Source organism: Notamacropus eugenii, chromosome 3 (genome assembly GCF_028372415.1).
Source record: "Notamacropus eugenii isolate mMacEug1 chromosome 3, mMacEug1.pri_v2, whole genome shotgun sequence".
In the NCBI taxonomy this organism is placed as follows: domain Eukaryota; kingdom Metazoa; phylum Chordata; class Mammalia; order Diprotodontia; family Macropodidae; genus Notamacropus; species Notamacropus eugenii.
In genome coordinates, this window is record NC_092874.1 from 261,057,926 (window position 1) to 261,081,121 (window position 23,196).

The 23,196-nt window shown below is 37.1% G+C and overlaps 1 pseudogene; it reads right to left on the reverse strand.

Moving 5' to 3' along the window:
- Positions 1–600: 600 nt before the first annotated feature.
- LOC140532035 (large ribosomal subunit protein eL6-like) lies at positions 601–8,219 on the reverse strand (annotated as a pseudogene).
- Between the last annotated feature and the right edge of the window lie 14,977 nt (positions 8,220–23,196).

Here is a 23,196-nt window from a genome sequence, read left to right on the forward strand (position 1 = left end):
TAAGTATCTGAAGCTACATTTGAATTCAGGTCTTCCTAATTCCAGCATTCTATCCATGGTACCACCTAGCTGCTCCAGTTATCACTATATCTTTTTCTAAATATTCATAATATACTATGCTAGGCTATACTATGCCATACCATGCCATGCCATGCCATACCATACCATACCATATCATATCATACCATACTATGTTATATCTCATCACATCTTATGATAGTGTATGTTGTCATATCATATCCTATCATATATCATAACATATACAAAATATGTGATATATGATATGATATCATATAATATATGATGTGACAATATATTACATTATATTACAATATTGGAATATGAGACCATGGGATCTGAAAGTGAGGGGTTAATTAATATATAATAGTATAATAAATGTTCTAGTAAATTTTTTAATGTTGCAAGAATTGAAGTCAGGCTCATAGGCATATGGTTCAAAACCTTTACCTGCTTCCATTTAAAAACAATTTTCGGACATTTCCTTATTTCTATTCCTTTGGCATTTTCCCCTTCCTCCTAGATTCTTTTTTCTTTTTTTAGCTATTCCAAATATTTTACTAAGAGTTCTCTGCAAAGTATTTAAAATACCAGTTTGTGAAGATAAACTGCATTGGAGAGAGAGAATACAGGATGCAGGTAGCTATAGAACTGAAGGATTTTCTTGATTTGGGGCAGGATCTGAGAGTCCACTGTTTTCTGATCAGCCTTATGCTGCTCTGAAATCAAATATTTCCCTTTTTTTGTATCAAAAATCTCTCCTTCTTGGTGTCTAGGTTTACAGAGTCTCTTCTTCTTGAAGTAAGCACCCGTAAGATGATTTGAAATTTTTACACCCAAAAGCAATGACAAATTTCTGATTGGGCTCCTCTCAGAGGGACATGGTTGATGGTCAGAGGTCCAGTCACCACTGGACTAGCAAGCCACTAGCCAGGAAAACCACTTACTTGCCCTGTGGCTTCCAGTGAGCAAGATGAGAACCATAGCAAGGATGATGCTAGCTCGAAGTCTCCTCACCTGCTGACTGAAGGGCTTTTTGCCATGACTTAGCAGCTTTCTAGGCACATCCTCAGGAGGGTCATACCTAGGCGTTCTGAGAATCTTTACCACATGAGCTCCTCCATTCTTATCGCCACCAAGTGACTTTGAGATAGTAGCAGGCACCTTCTCTTTCTTTTCCCTTTCAATCTGGATTTTTGGTGCAGCATATCTCAGCTTGCACATGACTCTCCAGGACATACATTGCAGACCTGGAGTATGTACCGGATCCTTCGGTCCAGGACTGGATTCCAACTGCAATACTTTCAAGGCTTTTTCACCACCTTTTCAGCCACATCTTCCTTTTGTTTGCCTTCTTTTCCTTTGGTTCCTTTGGGGGCTTTTTATCTGCTATCTTGAGAGAAGCTATATAGCCCTCCTAGATTCTTTAAAGAAAATGACAAACTTTTTAGCAGTCACACCTTCTAAACCTTTCAGTATCTTGGAATGTATTTTTTCCAGGTTTTGTGTCTTTTTATTTGATCTTAACTACTTATTATTTTTCTATCTTTCCCAACACAAAGATCATCTCTACTTGGTGAAGTAAGCCTGCATGGGCTTAAGCAAAGTTTCTACGTAGATGATTCCCAGATCCATTTATCCAGCCCTTATCTCTCTCTCTGGAGCTTCCAGCTGACTCTTGGACTTTTAGGACCAAATACTTCCAGTCACCTGGCTTGCAATCTTGGTATCATCCCCAGCTCCTTACTCTCTGTCAGCTGCCAAATGATTTTATTTTTCCACAACATCTCTCACATGTGCCCCACTCTCTCCATTTACCCAGACACCACTCTAATTCTGCCTTCATCACATCCAGTCTGAACGATTATAATAGCTGTCTAATTGGCTCCTTGGCACGATCTCGCTCTGCTCCAATACGTACTCTATACTGCTGCCAAAATCATTTTCCAAAAGCACAGTTCTGATCATGTTGCTTCCTCTCTCTCTAAACTCCCTTGGTACCTCTATGATCAAACAGAAACTCCTCTGGTTGAGATTTGAAACTCTTCACACCTTGGCTCCTTCCTGTCTTTCCAGTCTTCTTAACCTATTACTCTGTTCCAGGCACTGTGCCATGTTACAGGGATATAAAAAGCAAAGAAAGACAGACAGAAAGAAAGGAACTATCCTTGCCCCTAAAAGACTTGCAATTTAATGAGATTCCTTAATAAATCAGGATGAGAACCTAATTTATTTTTTTTCTGAAGACCTCAGGTTTCTTTATCACTAGACAGAAAAGTTAAATAATTGAAATAAACAAATGTAATAGTAGAGACTTGGTTTTTTTTGTCTTACCACTTTTCCTCTTTAGTTATAAACTATAATTGGATAATAGTTTTTTTCAGTGCACTTTTTTCCAAGTAAGAGCAGTTTCTTTGGGAAAACATTTAGAAATATGTATTTTATTGATTTCTTTTTATAGTACTTACATTTCCCCCTATAATCTACCTTATTCACTCTCAGAGGTATCACCTGTAATTTTTCTTTCGTTTAACATTCTTTTTTATATTAACTTACATTATATTATATTTCCCTATCCAAAGTCTATCCAAATCCCTCCCAGAGGGCCATCACTTATAATGTTTTGCAGTGTTTCTTTAATACTCATTTTTAAAATAAGATTTTGAGTTCCAAATTTTTCTCCCTCCCTCCCCTCCCTTCTCCCTAAGTTGGTTAGTAATTTGAGGTAGATAATACATGTAATATATATGTGTGTGTGTATCTAAATTTTTCAGTTTTCATTAACTTTCTAAAAGAAAAAAAGGTAATTCTATGCCAAAAGTAGAACAATTGCAGTGAAATCTAAAGAAAAAGACAGCAAGAAACCCAACAAGATAATTGTCATGTGAGTTACCAGTGGAGAAAATCAATTGCTTAGACACTCACTCAGAACGTAATCTCTACTGCTAACACCCCCTCCCCATCCTTCATTTTCTGACAAAAAGAACAAATCTATAGTCTTGTGGTTTGTGTCTCATTCCAGAATTTTCCTGGAGAGATTCTGATTCATACCACACACTGCTTTTCTCCCAGTGTCCCTTTGGGATAAGCATTGGACCTTGACTATGCCCAACTAAGTGAGGAGTAGGGGGAGATGTGAGGAGTGTATGTGTATGTGTTTGCTTGTATGTATGCATGTGTGTTTTTGTGCTTTCTTTGCTTTCAAAGAGGACCAATGATATCAGGAGGTTGATGTCTTGACTTGCAAGTGAATTGAATTTAAGTGAGATAGAGCTGTGCAAAGTCTCAAGCCTTATTCTCTCGTCCAGAGTCATCAGAGTCCAGTGGCAAGACATAGGTCGACATGACTGGTGATAACCTTGAATGCAGTGGGAGACCTGGACCTTTTTAAACTAGGTCTTTCCTAGGTCTCAGTTTGTCTGAGGCAACACCCATTCAGTAAATGAAGGCTAGGTAAGAGTAGAGGCAAATGATGACCTCCTTTGCCTTCACAAAAAAAAATCAATCTGGGAGGGGGAGACTCTCAAAGTTTCTGGACAGAACAGAAACCATGGCTATTTACATTCTCTGTGTATGTGTATTTATGTATATGTTGGCATGGTGAAGAGAAAACGTGTACTTCACTATTATGGGAGATGAGACCTTTAAAAATGGGTCCAATCTGAAGGAGTCAATGTACAGAGACCCCTTCTGAGAAGGTGGTGTGTTTTTATGGGCAACATCTCATGAAATCAGATCTCCTGGTGGTAATCCACATATCCAGAGATGAGAGGAAATGGAATGGCAATTGGTAAAGAGAATGATTGTAGAGATGGCATGGTTTAGATTTTACTACTATGCTATCAGAAATGAGGAGCTCCATGGTTTTAGAAAAAATATGGATAGTTTTGCCCAAAATGATGAAGACTGAAATGAACAGAATGAAGATAATGTTGTACACAGTAAGAGCAATATTGTTTTAAGAATGACTCTGAGTGAATAAGTCATTTTGATTATTGTAAAAACCCCAACTAACTATAGAAGACATTTGAAGAAAGATACTATTTGCATCCAGAGAAAGAATTGAAAAATAGAAATATAGCATGATATTACAGATATATATGCACACATACATATATACATATATTTATACATATGTATGTATACACACATATTTGTATCTCATGATAACCATCTCTAGGGTAGGAGAGAAGAAAAAAGAAAACAATTTATGATAGCTTTACTATATATCTAAAAGGAATAACAAGATGTACATAATAGATTTGCAGTTTCACAAGCAATCATCTTTTTTTTCTATTCTACTGTATTAAACAAATGCTTGTTTTTATTTCTTAAATTCAGAATAAAATAAATTTTTTAAAAAATTGAACTAAACACAATTTAGGATATGTGAAAATTCCTGCCTTGTGGCGATGTTTCTCTCCTCATTTCTTCTAATGTAAATTGATGATTCTAAGAGTGAGGTGCGGTTCTAAGAGTGGTGACAATAAAAAGGGAAACATCTGCAAAGGTAATGACAGAAATGGCTTAGGGAGAAAATTCAAACTTGGACAAAACTAACAAAGATTTAAAAAAAATAAACATATAGAATTGAATGAAGCTTTAATTTTTGGTTTTTTTTTTTTTTTTGGCTTCAGCTGGTTTATTCTCCTTGGTCTAGTGGCTTTCTACTTCCAGGGCTTACCTTGTCAGTCTGGAATTCCTGCAGGCACCCAAGGAGCTTTAGTTCTCATGCAACTCAGAACCCCTAAATTCAAGGGACTCTATTCTGCATTCCCAGAATCAAAGATTATTGGCAATAGCCACACTACCCAGCTTCAGTAATTTCTCAGTTCCTCTTTGCATATAGCAATATTTGAGTCTGTTGATATTTATCAAGATCATAATAAAAAAAAATTAAAGAAAATATCCTAAAAAAAATCAATCAGGGAAGAATAAAATAATCTCCATGCAGCAGAATGTCCCTAATTGAGATTAGATTATGTATATTTGTAGTGGACCCAGGGAGCAAGGTTGTTATGCTTTCTCCAGTGACATTCAGTAACATGTGAAGCAGAAATCCAACCACAATTTCCCTTCTCCAATCTATCCCCTGTGTACTGCATAATTCCATCCTCAGACACTTACTAGATATGTCTGAGCAAGTCACTTAACCTCTGCTTTCCTCACTTTTCTCATCTATAAACTGGCGATAATAATAGTTTCTACCTCCTAGGGTTGTTGTGAGGATCAAATGAGATGATGATTGTGAAGTGCTTCATAGTAAGTATGAAGTCCACGTAGTAAGTGCTAGATAAATGTTAGCTATTATTATTGTACTTTTCTGATCATGTCACCCATACACTTAAAAGCCTTCAGCAACGCATGGTTATTTACTTAGTCAAGAACAGACTCCCATGCCTGGCTTTCAAAGCCTTCCACTCTCTAGCTCCAACCTACTTAATTGGCCTCATCTTATATTAATCCCATGAATGTAGTTTGCATTGTAGCCAAGTGGATTTCTTTCCCTTTATTAATACTGCCTTCTCCTATTTCTCTTTTCCTGGAAGACACTCCACTTAGATCCATTGGAAACCTTTTCTTCCTCCTTTGCTTCAAGGCCAGACTCAGATGGCTCTTTTCTATGAATTTTTTCTTCTTACTCCATAAGGGGAAAGGGAAGGAAATAAGCTTTTATATAGCATTTACTATGTGCCAGGTGCTATGCCAAGTGCTTTAGAAAGATCTCATGTTAACTTTACAACAACTCTGCAAGATAATTGCTATCATCATCATCATTTTCATTTGACAGTTGAGGAAACTGAAGCAAACAGAAGTTAATCATTCATATAACCAGTGTCTGAGAGCATAATTGAACTCATAATTGAACAGCCCAGCACTGTATCCACTGAGCTACCTACATGCCACAACTATCATCTCCAAGAAAGCTATCTTGTTCATTTTCAATTTTTGTCTTAATACTTTGTAAACTTGATCTTTCACTTCATTCACCTATAGTGTAGTTTTTCTTTCATGGTCAACTTCCCAATTTTTACTTTTAGGTTTAATATCTCAGGGGGCAGTTGCATGAGGTTCAAGGTACTCAGTAGGTCTGCACTCCTAAAACTATGGATCTTGAGCCTCCATTGCTGTACTCTCATTTCAGAGTTAGTCAGAAGAGGCAATTAAGTCTAAGCAAAGGCATTTAGTGAAATTGCAGAGCTAAAAACAAAATATTTAGTGTCACCAAGGAGAGTGGACACAATATAATTCACAAGTATTAGAACACTTATAAGATACACATATAACAATGAAAAATACATGCAAGGCAGGTAAGGTAGTTTTTTAATTTAGTTTTTGCTTTTTACCAAGCCCTGTTGTAACCTCCATGGATATATGTGTTCTAAGGATAGTGGACATAGTAAGATTTTAACGAGATGGGGACAGAAAAAAGCAAAATTAAAAATAGACAAGGTTTTAAAATAGAAAGGGAAAATGGGAACAGAAAAAAAAAAACACAATTGTAAAATGTAAAGACATGCCTCAGATCACTACAGAGCCTGTCATGACTATTGTCCAAACAGCCTCCTAGCTGACTCAGCATCCAGGAGATAAAAAGAGTCCCAGGGAGAGGGATCATTGCTCCTCTGGACAGTTGAGACTGTGACATTGCCCTAGCTTCTCTGAGACGAGAACTTGGGGTGAGACTTCATGTGGATGAACTGAGAGAGGAAAGGGGAGTCTGTCCGATCATGGCAACTGTTAGTGGGTCTAGTCTGACATTATTTATCCTTGCTTTGTGTTCAACAGTTACATCCTTACCAAACCAGTAAGCCAACCCTATATGTGTGTGAGAATGTATGTGTGCGTGCACATACATGTATAATTTGTGTGTATATATACACATAAATCATACATGTGTGCATATATATGCACATCTACATATATGCATGTGTGTGCATGGATATATGTGCACATACTGCATATACTATTTTTATATATCTCATATATGCAAAGGTACATAAGTATGAATGTAAATGTGTATGCACATATACATATGCATGTATATATTTGTACACACATATTTTCATTGGGTCAGTCATTTTCATAATTAAAATAACTGAAATTAGGATGGTTTTCTCAGTTTCCTAAATAAAGAACCACTTATAACATTGATACTGTGGTACCTCTCTTATCCTAACAGAATGTCCTATTTCTGGCTGGGAATGTCTCTTCTGGACAAGTCACTCAGCTGAGTATCCCTTGTCCTTTCCCCAGGGTGGACTCAGGACCCCAACCCTTGGCCGTGGTTTCAATCAGTTACAGTTATTAATCTGCATTTCTTTCTTCTCTATCACTAAGGTTAATATTTAATTGCTTGATATTTAATAGAAGGAAGGTTTATGCCAATATTTCCCAACCATCACCACCACCACCGCCAAATGTGTTTCTTCCCTCATTAAGAAAGTCATTGTTGAGACAGGTAGCAGGATTACTAAGTATTGGGCAGCACACACACACACACACACACACACACACACACACACACCACGCACACACACATATATAGGACACACACACACACACATAGCACACACATATATATAGCACACACATATAACACACACACACACACACACACACACACACACACACACACACACACACACACACACACACATATATATATATATATATATATATATATATATATATATATATATATATATATATATATATGTATACATAGCTAAAGGGGAGAAAAATGTACTTTTGAGGGAAAACCCCAAGCACCATTATAGCTGATTCATCTTAAGACTTTGGTCAACAGAGAGAGCACAGTGAGCAGAAGAGTCCTTGGATTTTCCTTTTTATTTTTTTTCTATCCAGGAGATCTGAGAAGATCACTCTTCTTTCATCTAGGATCCTTGTACTGAGCTTATATTTCTGACTGCAGTTTTCCCCCCTTGTTTGTTGATTCTTTGTGTTTATGTTCACTGCCAAGTTGTCTGGCAGCACCTCCTGTGAGGAGGTCACAGGCTGCAAACCTCTATCTCTCTCTCTCTCTCCCCTGCCTGTGAAAAGGCAAAATCTCTTTGCTGCCTTATTTAACTGGAAAAAAACAAAAAACAAACCTAGGTTGCTTTGCTTTCCTATCCTGCTGGTTTATCTTGAATACCTTTTGTGGCTGAGAGCTGCAAAGAGACCTGGGAAGCAGTCATGTCTTTGGTTAGACGGCAGGAGCAGAACTTTGGTGCAACAGGAAGGAGGACATAGTAGGTACCATATTAAAAGGATTTGGGCCAGGGAAAAAATTCAGAAAAATGCAATAAGATGAAGGGACAAGACAGTATCATATAGTAATCCAGTTCATATTCCAGAATTCATGTAAAAAAGGATGAGAAATCCTAGCTAGAAGCCCGGAGAAGCTGAAGGTCAGTATAGAACAGATGAATGAGTATCTGGTGAGCCATCTCTACCATTTACTCCATGTAGCATTGGGCAAGTCACTTAAACTCTGTGGGTCTAAGTTACTTAATCTGTAAAATGAAAGGGTTGAATTAAAAGTTCTCTAAAGTGCCTTCTACCTCTCAATCTATAAAGTGAGGGTCAAGGACTCAGTAGAAGAACTGAGTGATAGAAATATAAATGAAGATCAAAGGTCAAAAACAACAGGAAAGCAGAACTAAGTAAATCAGTTTTGCTGGTATCTCTCCCATTCACCCCCTTCTCTTGTCTGACCCTGCCATCACTCTGATGCAGGCCTTCATCACTCATACCTGGACTATTGCAATAGCCCAGTAGGGGGTCTGCCTGCCTCAAGCATTTATTTATACTCATTTCTGAGTTTGTAAAGCTCTTATATATGATGTCTCATTTGAACCTCATGGTGACCCCTGAAAGGCAGACACTGTTACTATCACAGATAAGGAGACTGAAGTCAATAGACTTGGAGAGGATCACACAGCTAAAAGTGTCTGAGGGAGGATTTGAATTCAGGTTTTTATAATTCTAAAGTACTGAAGGAAGATAAACCAGCAGGACATGAAAGCAAAGCAACCCAGTTTTTCAATTTAATAAGCCATTAGAGACATTTTGCCTTTTCACAGCCAGGGGAGAGAGAAAAAGAGGTCTGCAGTTCCTGACCTCCTCCCAGGAGCTCTGCAGTGAACACTGTTGTTGTTGTTTAGTTGTGTATAATTCTCCATGACCCCATTTGGGGTTTTTGGGACAAAGACACTGGAGCAGTTTGCCATTTTCTTCTCCTGCTTATTTTGCAGATGTGGAAACTGAGGCAAACAAGATTAAATGACTTCCCTAGGGTCACACAGGTAATAAGTGTCTGAGTCCAGATTTCAGTTCAGTTTTTCGTGAATCTTGACCCAACACTTTATCCACTACATATGTGCATGCATGTATGCAAGTAGACATGTATACATGTGTGCACACACAAATATGTATATACATGCATACATGTATGTTTGTGTAGGCACACATACACAAAATGTGTGTTCATGTGTGTATGCATATGTGCATGCATGTAAATATATGTATACATGTGCACACATGAATGTGGGTACATATGCACACATGCATGTATGTTTGTGTGTGCACACAGACACAAAAATGTGTGTGTTCATGCTTGTATGCATGTGTGTATGCATGTATGTATATACCTAGATGAATATGTGTGTATACACACATACAAATATATATACATACATTTCTATATAGACACATATGGTATAGATGTGTATACAAATGTATATTTCAGCATGTACATGCATATTCACATGCATATATGTATATATACCTGTCTATATATACATATTTGTGTTGGTGTTTATATATGTGTGTGTTAAAATGACATTGTTCTTATCCTCAAGAAGCTTATAATATAATATAAACTAATAAATATGATGCAAGAGAAGGCTCCCTGAAAAGAGTGGTCGTAAGTTAGACCCTTGAGGAAGAAAAGGAATTTAAAATTTAAAGGATTATAGGGAATGTGTTCCAGTCAATAGTGGATGACGCATTCTAAATACAATGGGAATGTGATTTTTGGAAAAGACTGGAACACAGAGGGGAGGAGTCAAGATGGCGGAGTAGAAAGATACACATATGCTAGCTCCTAACCCACAGCCCATAAAATACCTGTAAAGAAGAACTCCCAACAAATTCTGGAGCAGCAGAAGCTACAGAACAATGAAGTGGAGGAGATTTCTGTTCCAGAGAGACCTGAAAAATCGACACCAAAGGTCTGTCACACACCAGACCCAGAGCAGAACCCAGCCCTGCCTTGGCTGCGTGGCACCAAGAGGAGCAGATCTGAGCAGGCTTCAGGGACAGAATCTTCAGGGACAGAATCTCCAGCGGCTGTGGTCAGGTCTCTCCACCCACAGGTGCCAAAGGTCAGTGGGAGGTTCTTTTTGGCTTGCCAAGAGGGTAGTGGGGTGTTCCCATAACTCAGGCCCCCTCAGGAGGCAGCAGCAGAGGCAGCAGCAGACAAGGGCTCCCAAAGCAGGGAGGAACTCGGATCCATTGTTGAAGGTCTCTGCAAAAAACCCCCTGAGGGAACTGAGACCCGTGTGGTGACCCTATCTCCACCCGAACAGCTGAACTTAATCTCACACTGAATAGCAGCCCCACCTCGCCAAAGCCCTAAGGCTACGAAGCAGCATTTGAATCTCAGACCCCAAGGACTGGCTGGGCAGATCTGGAGGCAAGGTGAGTGTGGAGAGGAGACTCAGAAGTCAAGTCACTGGCTGGGAAAATGCCCAGAAAAGGGGGGAAAAAAATAAGACCATAGAAGGTTACTTTCTTGGTGAACAGATATCTCCTCCCTTCTTTTCAGATGAGGAAGAACAATGCTTACCATTAGGGAAAGACATAAAAGTCAAGGCTTCTGTATCTCAAACATCCAAAATAAATATTCAATGGGCTCAGGCCATGGAAGAGCTCAAAAAGGATTTTGAAAATCAAGTTAGAGAGGTGGAGGAAAAACTAGGAAGAGAAATGAGAGAGATGCAAGCAAAGCGTGAAAAGCAGGTCAACACCTTGCTAAAGGAGACCCAAAAAAATGCTGAAGAAAATAACACATTGAAAAATAGGCTAACTCAATTGGCAAAAGAGGTTCAAAAAGCCAATGAGGAGAAGAATGCTTTGAAAAGCAGAATTAGCCAAATGGAAAAGGAGGTCCAAAAGCTCACTGAAGAAAATAGTTCTTTCAAAATTAGAATGGAACAGATGGAAGCTAATGACTTTATAAGAAACCAAGAAATCACAAAACAAAACCAAAAGAATGACAAAATCGAAGATAACGTGAAATATCTTGTTGGAAAAACAACTGACCTGGAAAATAGGTCCAGGAGAGACAATTTAAAAATTATGGGACTACCTGAAAGCCATGATCAAAAAAAGAGCCCAGACATCATCTTTCATGAAATTATCAGGGAAAACTGCCCTGAGATTCTAGAACCAGAGGGCAAAATAAATATTCAAGGACTTTACAGATCACCTCCTGAAACAGATCCAAAAAGAGAAACTCCTAGGAACATTGTGGCCAAATTCCAGAGTTCCCAGGTCAAGGAGAAAATATTGCAAGCAGCTAGAAAGAAACAATTCAAGTATTGTGGAACTGCAATCAAGATAACACAAGATCTAGCAGCTTCTACACTAAGGGATCGAAGGGCATGGAATAGGATATTCCAGAAGTCAAAGGAACTAGGACTAAAACCAAGAATCACCTACCCAGCAAAACTGAGTATAATACTTCAGGGGAAAAAATGGTCTTTCAATGAAATTGGGGACTTTCAAGCATTCTTGATGGAAAGACCAGAGCTGAAAAGAAAATTTGACTTTCAAACACAAGAATGAAGAAAAGCATGAAAAGGTAAACAGCAAAGAGACGTCATAAGGGACTTACTAAAGTTGAACTGTTTACATTCCTACATGGAAAGACAATATTTGTAATTCTTGAAACTTTTCAGTATCTGGGTAGTTGGCAGGAGCACACACACACACACACACACACACACACAGAGAGATAGAGAGCACAGAGTGAATTGAATAGGATGGGATCATATCTTAAAAAAATGAAATTAAGCAGTGAGAGAGAAATATATTGGGAGGAGAAAGGGAGAAATGGAATGGGGCAAATTATCTCTCATAAAAGAAGCAAGCAAAAGACTTTTTAGTGGAGGGAAAAAGAGGGGAGGTGAGAGAAAAATATGAAGTTTACTCTCATCACATTCGACTAAAGGAAGGAATAAAATGCACACTCATTTTGGTATGAAAACCTATCTTACAATACAGGAAAGTGGGGGAGAAGGGGATAAGCAGGGTGGGGGGAATGATGGAAGGGAGGGCAATGGGACAAGGGAGCAATTTGAAGTCAACACTCTTGGGGAGGGACACGATCAAAAGAGAGAATAGAAGCAATAGGGGGCAGGATAGGATGGAGGGAAATATAGTTAGTTTTACACAACATGACTATTATGGAGGTCATTTGCAAAACTACACAGGTATTGCTTATATTAAATTGCTTGCCTTCCCAAAGGGAATGGGAGGGGGGAGGGAGGGATGAAGAGAAGTTGGAACTCGAAGTTATAGGAACAACTGTCAAATACTGTTCTTGCTACTAGGAAATAAGAAATACAGGTAATAGGGTATAGAAAGTCATTGGGCCCTACAGGACAAAAGAGAAGATGGAGACAAGGGAAGGGAGGGATGATAGAAGAGAGGGCAGATTGGTGATAGGGGCAATTAGAATGCTTGGTGTTTTGGGGTGGGGGGAGGGGAAAATGGGGAGAAAATTTGGAACCCAAAATTTTGTGAAAATGAATGTTAAAAGTTAAATAAATAAATTTTAAAAAAATAGAAGAGAAAAAAAAAAAGACTGGAACACAGTATGGTTGGAATATAGAATCCAAGAAAGGGACTAGAGGGAAATAAGACAGTGAGGGGAAGTGGGAAACACAGTGGAGGCATTCAGGTTCTATTAGTTTACTGCTAAGTGGCATTATAGAAAGAATATTGACCTTAGAATTAGAAAGACTTGAATTCAAGTCCTGCCTCAGACATGACTTGCTGTGTGATCTGGGTCAAGTCACTTTACCTCTGTCAGCTTCAGTCTCAGCTGTGACAAAGTGATAAGGACAGGATTTACCTCTCAGGATGGTTGTTGAGGTTCAAAGGAAGCATGTATAAAAGCTTTACACCTTTAAAGTACTTTATGAATGCTATCTAGTTAATACTAGCCCTAGAGGCAATTGAAAGCCACTGAATATTTTTAATGAAGGGAATGATATATTCAGAGCTATACATTAGGAAGATAATTGCAACTTGTGTGAAGGACCACTGTAAGACATAAGAGACTAGAGGGAGGAGAATCGGTTAAGAGATGAAAAAATTAGTCTAGGAGAATGTAAAGGAGGTGGAGGAGGTGTCATTTCAAGTGGAAAGCTCAGGATGAATAGAAAGTTATTGTGAAGGCTTATTCAATGAGACTTGGCAACTGATTCAATATGAAGGAGGTCAATGAGGAATAATAAAGAGTCAATCATAATAGGTTTTGAACCTAAGTGGCTAGGAAGAAGATGATGTCATGAACAAAAATAATGATGTTGGGTGAGAAAGGGATGGTTTAGGGGAATTTCCTTTTTTGACAGGTGTGAGGTATGACTGGGTCCAAGGGGAGATGTCAAAAAAGCAATAAAACATGCAAGATTGGAACTAAAGGGAGAAAGTGAGGTTGGATATAAATTATGGTGTCATTTGTATAAAGGTAATAATTTAAGGCAGTTGAGTATATGAGACCATAAAGGGAAAGATATTAGAAAAATAAAAGAGGAAACCTAAGGGCAGAACCTTTGAGGGATGCCCATATGTTGAGAGTAAGAGGATGACGTTGAACCAGAAAAGGAGACTGAGTCATTTCCTATCAGTTATAGAAAGCATGAAAGCAGTTTCCAAAAGAAGTACAGACCATCAATGACTAAATGAAAACATGCTCCAATGCAGTAATAGTAAGAGCAAAGAATGGTAGAATTTTTTTGAGGTTTCATGTCTCATGAAACTGGCAAAGATGACAAATGGAAATGGTCTGTGTTGGATAGGAATAGATGTAAACAAATATGCTTTTAGTGAAACTGTGACTTGTTTCAAATATTTTGAAAAAAGAATTTAGAATTGTGCAAGAAAATTGTTTTAACTCCATACTTTTTTACCTAGTGATTGCACTACTGGGCATATATTCAATGGAGATTAAAGACTAAAAGGTATAATATTTATCAGAATATTCATAGCAATGTGTGTGTGTGTATGTGTGTAGTAGCAAAGACTTGGAAATGAAGAGAGAGGGGATTCATTGAATTGGAAGTGGTTGAACAAATGATTATGGTAATATGATGGTAGTTGAATAACCTCTCTGGAATACTTGCCTTCCTTACACTAAAATTGGTAGTTAACCCTCTCCCCCCCAAAAAAGGCTATGACTTTTATTTCCCAGAGGCAGTTAATGGCACAGTGGATAGAGTGCTGCACCTGGAATCAGCAATATGTGAGTTGAAATCTGGCCTTACACAGTTTTTAGTTATACAACCCGGGAAAGTTACTTAACCTCTGTTTGCCTCAGTTATTTCAGCTACAAAATGGGAAAAATAATAGCACCTATGTCACATGATTGTTGTGAGGATCTAATGAAATAATATTTGTAAAAAGCACTTATTACAGTGCTTGGAATGTAGTGGACACTATAAAATGCTTATTCCCTTCCTTTCTTTCCCTTTCTAGGGATAACTTTGTTGGTGGCTACTCTATAGCTGATGAGGTCCCATTGATATGCTTCCCATTAACAGTCAGCCAGTAAAGTCAAATGCTTTGGCATGAAAGTAGTTATTAAAAACATCACTGGTGAATAATAATAATAAAATTCACTTGTAAATCTGTCTGGTCCTGCAGTTCACTTGTTTGTTTGCTCTTTTGTTTGGGAGCTCATTAATGGCACCTAAAATTTAATTGGAGACTAAATAACTTAATCCTCTATAATGGATTATTCAAAGGACAATCAAAGAGACAGTCAATAATTCCATTAAAGTTAATGGCAACAGTGAGACAACATAAGAAAATTTTGAGGGAAGCAGGCAAAGTAGTAATTAGAGCAAAATTTGTATCTTTAAACGCTTTCAGCGACAAAAGATAGAAAGAGCTTATCAACTTATTGGTCATGTAATTTAGAAAAAAAATACCCTAGAAAACCAACAAATTAAAAACCCACAATTAGATATCAAAATACATATGCTGAAAATCAAAGAAGGGCCTAACAACAAGGAAAGCAAAAAACCCATTGATTTAATAAATGAAATTAGGTGATATTTTAAAAAATAAATAACTGTTATGTGATTTGATTGGGAAAAACCAAATGATCGATATCAAAAATAGAAAAGGTTAATGTATAACCAATGAAGTAATGAAAGAAATTATTAAAAGCTATCTCACCTTATTTTATGTCAATAAAACTGGCAATAAAAATGGATGAATACTTACAAAATCATACCCAGATTAATAGAACAGGAAATACAGGATGTAAATAATTCAGTGTGAAAAAGGAAGTGCATTTCTTGTAAATAAGACTTAAATAACCGATATCAAAAAGGAAGTGCATTTTTGCAATACATTGTTGGATTCAGGCTTCTAATCCATTCTGCTATCCTTTTCTGTTTTATGGGTTAAGTTGACACCCAGTAATTATTGTTAGTTTTTGTTTCCTAACACCCTATTCCCTTATATATATTTTTTCCTTCTAGTTGTTGCCTATACTGTCTTTATAAAGAAAATGAGGCTGAAAAAAAATGAGGGTGGAAAAAGAAGAGGAGTATGTTCAAGTTTGGTACAATTTGTTTCTGAACCACTAAACCTCTTTTCTTTCCCTCAACTCACTCCTAATTACAGATTATTATCTATAGGTTATTATCTTTTTTTCTTTTCAATCCCTCTTTGAGTTTGTTGTGCTTAGGTCTAATTCCTCCTTAATCGGCCTTCTCTCTTATTCTCTCCTGTGTCTTCTCCCCTTTTCCTCTTGTTGAGTAAAACATATTTTTGTACCAAACTTTGTGTATTCTTTAAACTTGAACCAGTTTAGATAAGTGTCAGAATCAAGTATTGCCTGCTTCTCCTACACCCTTCCTCTTCATTTATTTAGTCTTCTACTTGTAGCACCAACATGATATTCAGGGCACCTACAGTGACTATGAATATGCTGGCATAATTCAGAATTGTAAAATATAACAGACTGTCCACATGGAAGATAGAATTAAAACATTTATTTAAACACCCGAAAACTGAAACCCAACACCAGAAAGCCAAATCCATCATAGCAACAAAGATATCTATACATAATAACAATGCAGGAGGTACCATTAATACCCAAGTCTTTGCTCTGCTAGGGCCTTCCCACAAATGAACACTCACAGCTCACTGCCTGTTTCCTCTCTCTCCCTCAGCTCTAACTATTGAGTCCAACTTCCTCTCAGCTCTGCTCCACCTTTCCTGCTCCATCCCTTCCTGCTCCACCTGTTTGGCAAGCTCCTCCCACCATAGACTCAAGTGATTCAGGCTTCCATGTGACTCAAACAGTTCACATGGGCCTATTCATGGATGGGAAAGATGTTCCTATTATGCAAAAAATACATTAACAATATACTTGTGCACTCTGATTGTATGCAGTAATTTTCCACATTTCCTTTCTCTTCCCTCCCCCTTTCTATTCTTCTTTTACAATTATCTAAACCAAATAGAACTACTCTGAGGTCCTCTTTCTTATTAGACTCTCTCAGTCACCACTGATGACAATAGGATTTTAAGAATACTCATATATCATCTTCTCATATTAGAATGTAAATAGTTCAACCTTGTCTGTTGTTTTCTATGTTTCTTTTGACTTCTGTGTTTGCACTTCAAAGTTTCTGCATAACTCTGATCATTTCATCAGGAATGTTTAAAAGTCTCCTGCTTTATTAAGTATATTTTTCAACCTGTAGGATTACACTCAGTATTTATGGATATATTATTGGAAGTTATAAGACTATATTCTTTGTCTTCTGAAACATCAATTCCATGCTCTATGCTTCTTTAAAATGTTAGCTGATTAATCTTGTGTGATCCTGACTGTGGCTCCTTAGTTCTTTCTGACTGTATGCAGTATTTTTTTCTTTGGATTGGAAGCTCTGGATTTTGGCTATAGGGTTTCTGGGGATTTTCATCTTGGGATTTCTCTAGGTGGTGATTGGTTGATTGTATTTCCAAATTTCCTTCTGGTTCTAAGAGATCAAGGTAGTTTTATTTTATGATTTCTTGAAATATTATATCTGAGCTCTTTTTATTCATGTTTTTCAGGTTGTCTAATGCTTCTTTAATTATATCTTCTCAATCTGTTTTCCAGGTTAGTTTTTTTCCTATGGAATACCATATAATTTCTTACATTTCCTCCATCTTTTCATTTAATTTTAATATTTCTCATTGTCTCATGGATTCATTAACTTATATTTGGTGTATTTTAATTTTCAGGGATTTTTTTCCTAGGATAAAGTTTTATACCTCTTGTTCCAAGTTGTTAACTATCTTTCCAGTTTTTCTTCCATAGCTCTCATTTCTTTTCCTACTTTTTCTTCAAACATTCTCATTTGATTTTTAACATAGTATCAAGTCTTTTAAAAACTCCTTTACAGTAATCAGAATTAGCTTAACTTTTTGTTTATACTTTATTTTGGACTTATTCTCTTCTGCATTTGTGTCTTGAGCACATCTATAACTATAATGACTCTTTATGATGAGTGTGTGTGTGTGTGCATGCATACATGTCTTCTGCAGCTTTCTTGCATATTGGATACTGTATTATTCATGAACTCAGAAACAACTCAAGCTAGTGACCAGCAAGCTTCTAATATTCCCAAAGGGTTCTGATTAAAAGCAAAATCTGAACACTGCTCTCCTGTTCTGAGTTCTACAAGTTCCCAAGCTGCTTTTGGGTCTGAGGAATACATATATGTTCTTGCCCCATTTGAGAAACCCAAAAGACCGATGTTGGACACAGCCATTGTCAACCATCTGGAAAGCTCTGCAAGTTTAAGGTGACAGAGCTTCAGGATCCTCTTTAATCTTAGATTCCTGCCCTTGAAATAGCAAAATTTAGACTAGGCTGAAGTTGAAGCCCCTTTTTGCTCCTGGGTATTGTACCACATAGCTGCTGCTTACTTCTAAACTTGTTCCTTGCTTAGTAACCAGTTTATCTGTTGGGACCCTTCCTCATTCTACAGTGCCATTCCCAATCTCAGGTCATTTACCCTTAGTCCATCTTGGATGTGTGACTTTGAACTCTGTAATGATACTTGGTACTGGTTCCACAATTCTGCATTAGATTTCACCTCTCTGAGTAATTCTGTGATCTCTTCTGACCCTAGTGTCCGGGCTGTGTTTTCTTTCAGTTCCTTCTTTGAAATGTTCAATGAGGCATGTTCTTGGCTAGCCTCATTCCCAATATATTTGTCTTCCTATTCTCACAATCATTGTTGATTATCAGAGAAATGCGCATTAAAACAACCTTGAGATATCATTTTACACCTGATGCCTTCTCCAAATCTTTGTGGAGGAGTTGTGATGGGGACCTAGGCTGTACTTTTTCCTGCTTCTCTTTCATCTTGGCTTTACTCATATGTTTGTTTGTTTTAAAGTTGAGTAAGATCTATGCATGTAAAAAAGGTGCCAGTAGACAATGAGAAATTGAAGATGAGAAAGAACCAATAGGAATAATTGTTGAAGCAATGTCTCAGTAGAAATGGAGGGGGGTATTTAAGATCAAAGGCACATTGGAAACAGATGATTTAATTTTGTCAAGGATGTACATCTACTTCATTTTGTGAAATTGGAGCAAAGATGGAGATGATAGATGTAGGGGTGGGGGATCTTTGGCCTTAAGGCCACATGTGGCTCTCTAGGTCCTCAAGTGTGGCCCTTTGACTGAATCCAAATTTCACAAAACAAATCCCCTTAATAAAAGGATTTTTTCCATAAAACTTGAACTCCATCAAAAGACCATATCCAAGGACCCAGAAGGCCATATGTAGCGTCAAGGCTGCAGGTTCCCCCCTCCTAGATCAAAGTATAGAGAGGTTTTGAATGGTTGGCCGATTTGGGATGAGGGAACTCATTATGGATATATTCAGTCTTCTCAGTAAAGTAGAAATGTGCAGTTGAAGTGGAAATAAGAAGAAAGGAGGCTTGTTAAACACACTGTGAGAAATGTTATCATAAGCCTTCCTGCACAGTTTCCTTGGTAGTATCTTCTAGTTATTTGGAAGGACCTCTTCTCTCCACCTCCCTCTCTCTCCCTGTCATTCCTCCTCTCTCCTGTCTGCTCTCCTCTTTCACTCTTCTAATAGAATGTCCTCCTGGACCTAAGACCATTTGTAAATGTCTTCTATAGTCCTTATGCCTGATACTCTTAATTAAATGTTCCCTTTAAAAGTATTTATTAAGCTAGTAAGGATCTTCTTCCCAGTACTCTAATGGATAGCATCTAGATCTATTAGTATTGATTCACAACATATTTAGGGCACAGCAGAATCAATAAGATATGATGAAAGATACGTACACACATGTATGTGCATGTACAGACATATGAACATATATAGTCATGTGTATGTATTTATATATACACATATATGTAAAATAAATCAAACATTCATGAAGTGCCTACTCTGTGCCAAATAACAAATAGCTCTTCTTTTGCTTCTTGATACCAGCAAAATAAGGGCACATTAAGAGATGAAGAAAATGAATAATAAGTAGTGGAGAATGTTGAGGTTAGATAGCACATATTTATGGCAAACCATTAGTAGAGTTTTGGAAAAGGTCATATGAAAGGCCAAAGTTTTACCCTTAGCCATCGGGAATAAGTGGAATAACAGTGTTTTAAAAAAGATGTAGATGAAGTTTCTTTGTTGAAATGTCTTATAAATTATAGAGTCAAGAATGAAGGGAGGAAAAATAGGCCATGATGAACACCAGGAAAACTCAAGGGACAAACTGTCTTAATGAGGGTGAAAAATAGGTTCAGGTAGTGAGAGAAGGAACAGATAGATGATTGTGATCATGATGGAGGAATCTGAGATTTCTGGGTGTTAATGATGGAGTAGTTTGGGGATGGTGATGTTGTGATCACCTCACTGGGTAGCTAAAGTAGACTGGAAATGGAGGAAATGAGAGTTTTGGTGGTTGGAAAAACTGTTAGACCAGAATGCTACTAAAGTCATCACTGTGAACATTTGAAGCATAAGAAACTATTGTAGAGTGAGGAAAAAAACTCCAAGCCAGCTGTGGAAGCCATTGATGATTGGTAGCATCCCAATGACCATGGAGCCATATAGCAATCCAATGTGAACAGTTAGAAATTATCTTTGGCATGTATCTAGGACCTAATATGGAATATATGGAGACTTGTCAAACTTGATGACCAATAACCAATTCTGATGATGTATGTGAAGAAGTCTTCTCCCTGAAAACTCTACACATCATAGAGTTCATGGAATCACACATTTAGAAGTAGAAAGGACTTTTGAATTCATCTAAAACAACTTCTTCTAATTTATAGGAGAGGAAACTTAGACATAGATAAATCTGTCACAAAATTACACTGGTAATAAGCAGAAGATCTGGGACTTGAACATATATCCTCTGGGTCTAATTTCAACACTCTTTACATTGTACTGTGAATCTTACATGAGAAAATGAAACAGGAACAGGTAATATCTCACTGCTGCTTATTCTTTAGGGAAGATCTCTAAAAGAGAAAGATGGAAACATCTTTTCAAGAAGTGAACAGAAAGAAGTGAACAGCTTATTAGTATCAATGATTATTGATAATCATATAATAAATTGATATTTATTATAATTTAATATTAATACTAAATATACATATTAATATTATGATGGTATATGATCATTACATTTAGATATATGTAACTGAAGTTCCTTTTCAGTAATAATACTATAATAATTTTAACTGGTTTTCAGTTTCTCCCCATCCAATTCGCAGCAACAGTAATTGGAGCGATTTCTTATTAGTTTGACTGGGCATGTGCTCTGACTCCTTAATGAGGGATGTGCTTTGCTGGGATATCCCAAGGAACCCCTGAGCTTTTAGTAAAATTGAAAAGAAATAGCTAAACCTTCTTTGGGACTCTTTTTCAGACTTCTCCCCTTTGGAGTTCCAGCAAGGTAAAGGAGAGCATTTCTCTCCACTTCTCTTCTCCCACTGGATCAATGACACCTTGAAAGAAATTGCCTATGACAAATTTACAAACCTAGGCATGCTCCATGAGAGTAGGGATTCTTTCATTTGGGGTTTATAGACTCAGCACTTATCACCATAGTTAGTATGTAGTTGGTATTTAATAATTTCTTGTAGCATTGGATCCTATTGGATTTATGTGTGAATTTGTGATAAAATAGGAAGGAAAAGCTGGACACAGTCTCATGTACACCAGATATATTTTTCAGAAGTGTATTTAAAGGGTTCAGGGAAAAGAAGGGTAAGGCCCCATGACTTAAACTACCATAAGGGAAATCACCTCCTGAGATATTCTCAGGAATGACATTCTGACAACACAAACGCATGATTCTGAAGAGAAAGAAAAGAAGAATGCTTACTGTAGAATGAAGTTCCTTGAAGGCAGAAGTTGTATTTTCAGTGCAGTGTGTACACAGTAAACACTTAATAATTGCTCATTGACTTAATTGGACTTAGTCTGTTTAGGAACTGATATGACTGGGCCAGAAACTGATCAGCTAATTTAGATTTTTAAAGAATATGTGAATAAAATGGTTGCAAGGGCAAGTAATTGAAGATTAATAACAATGAATAGTACATTCCTACCAAAAAAAATGTCCAGGGTAGTAAAACCTAGAATAAGCTAAGGCTTGGAATAAAGGCTAACAAAGGACAAAAAAGGGTCTTTAAATTTTATGGTGAGTATGAGAGGATAATAAAAAAGGGATAAGATGATCATTTTAAGTATAAGAAACAATGTTAATGGCTGACAGAGAAGGAACTAATCAATTATTCCTGTTTATGTCTTTAGAGTCGGTCAATAAACACTGGCATTTAGTGAGCACCTGCTATATACCAAGTACTCTTCAGAGTGTGGGGGATGCAAAGTAGAAGACAATCTGTGCTCTCAAGGAGGTTGCATGCAAACAAGTAAGCTCTGTGGAGGATAAATTGGAAACAGTCAACCAAGGGAAGGCATGAGAAGTAAGAGGATCAGAAGAGGCTTCCTATGGAAAATTTGGCAGAACCAGGGAAGCCATGAGCCAGAGAATGTTTAAAATGGGATCAGAATCAGATATGAGTAGAGAATTGATAAGATTATATCCAGATGTCTTCAATGAATTCAAATCATTAGCCCTCGGTGAACTACAAACAGAATTTGTAGATGTAATTGCTGAGCCGCAGTCCATCAAAAAATCATGAACAACATTAACAGTACTACCACACTAAAGAAAGCAAATGTACCAAGTTTTATTTATTATAAACAATATCTATAAAGTGAAACAAACATTACAACAATAAATAGAATAAAATGGTCATAAATAAACATGCAAATTGCTTTACTTATAGGTTATTTCTAAGAAGTCTACCAATTTTAAGAAGATAGACATGGAAATGTCTTGGCTTCTACATATACTTTTAAATTCTTCTCTGTATTTTTACACAGATTTCATCACTCTGATGATCATTTTTACAGAGCTACATCCTAGGTGTATATTGTTAAGCCACCTCAGCTATCTTCCTTCTGCAATGCTTCATAAGTCTTCTCTCTTTGATACTTCTCATATATGTCATTTCTTATGGCTCAGTGCCACTAGGCAATTCTGTAAGGCAATAAATGACAGATAGTTTCTAATATGAGCGCTTTTCCACATTGGGAACTTTTCACACCTTTAAAATAAAAGATTTAGAAAAAATATCACTCTATATATTTTGGTTCCTATGATTTCTTCTCTTTGCTGAGTAGAGGAGGATTTTCTTCTTCTGCACAAGTGACATAGCTATCGTGTCTGGTTTTTAATGTTTTAATAATTTAAAAATACTTAAAGCATTGATCCATTGAGAATTTATTCTATCATATGGTGGGGATGAGA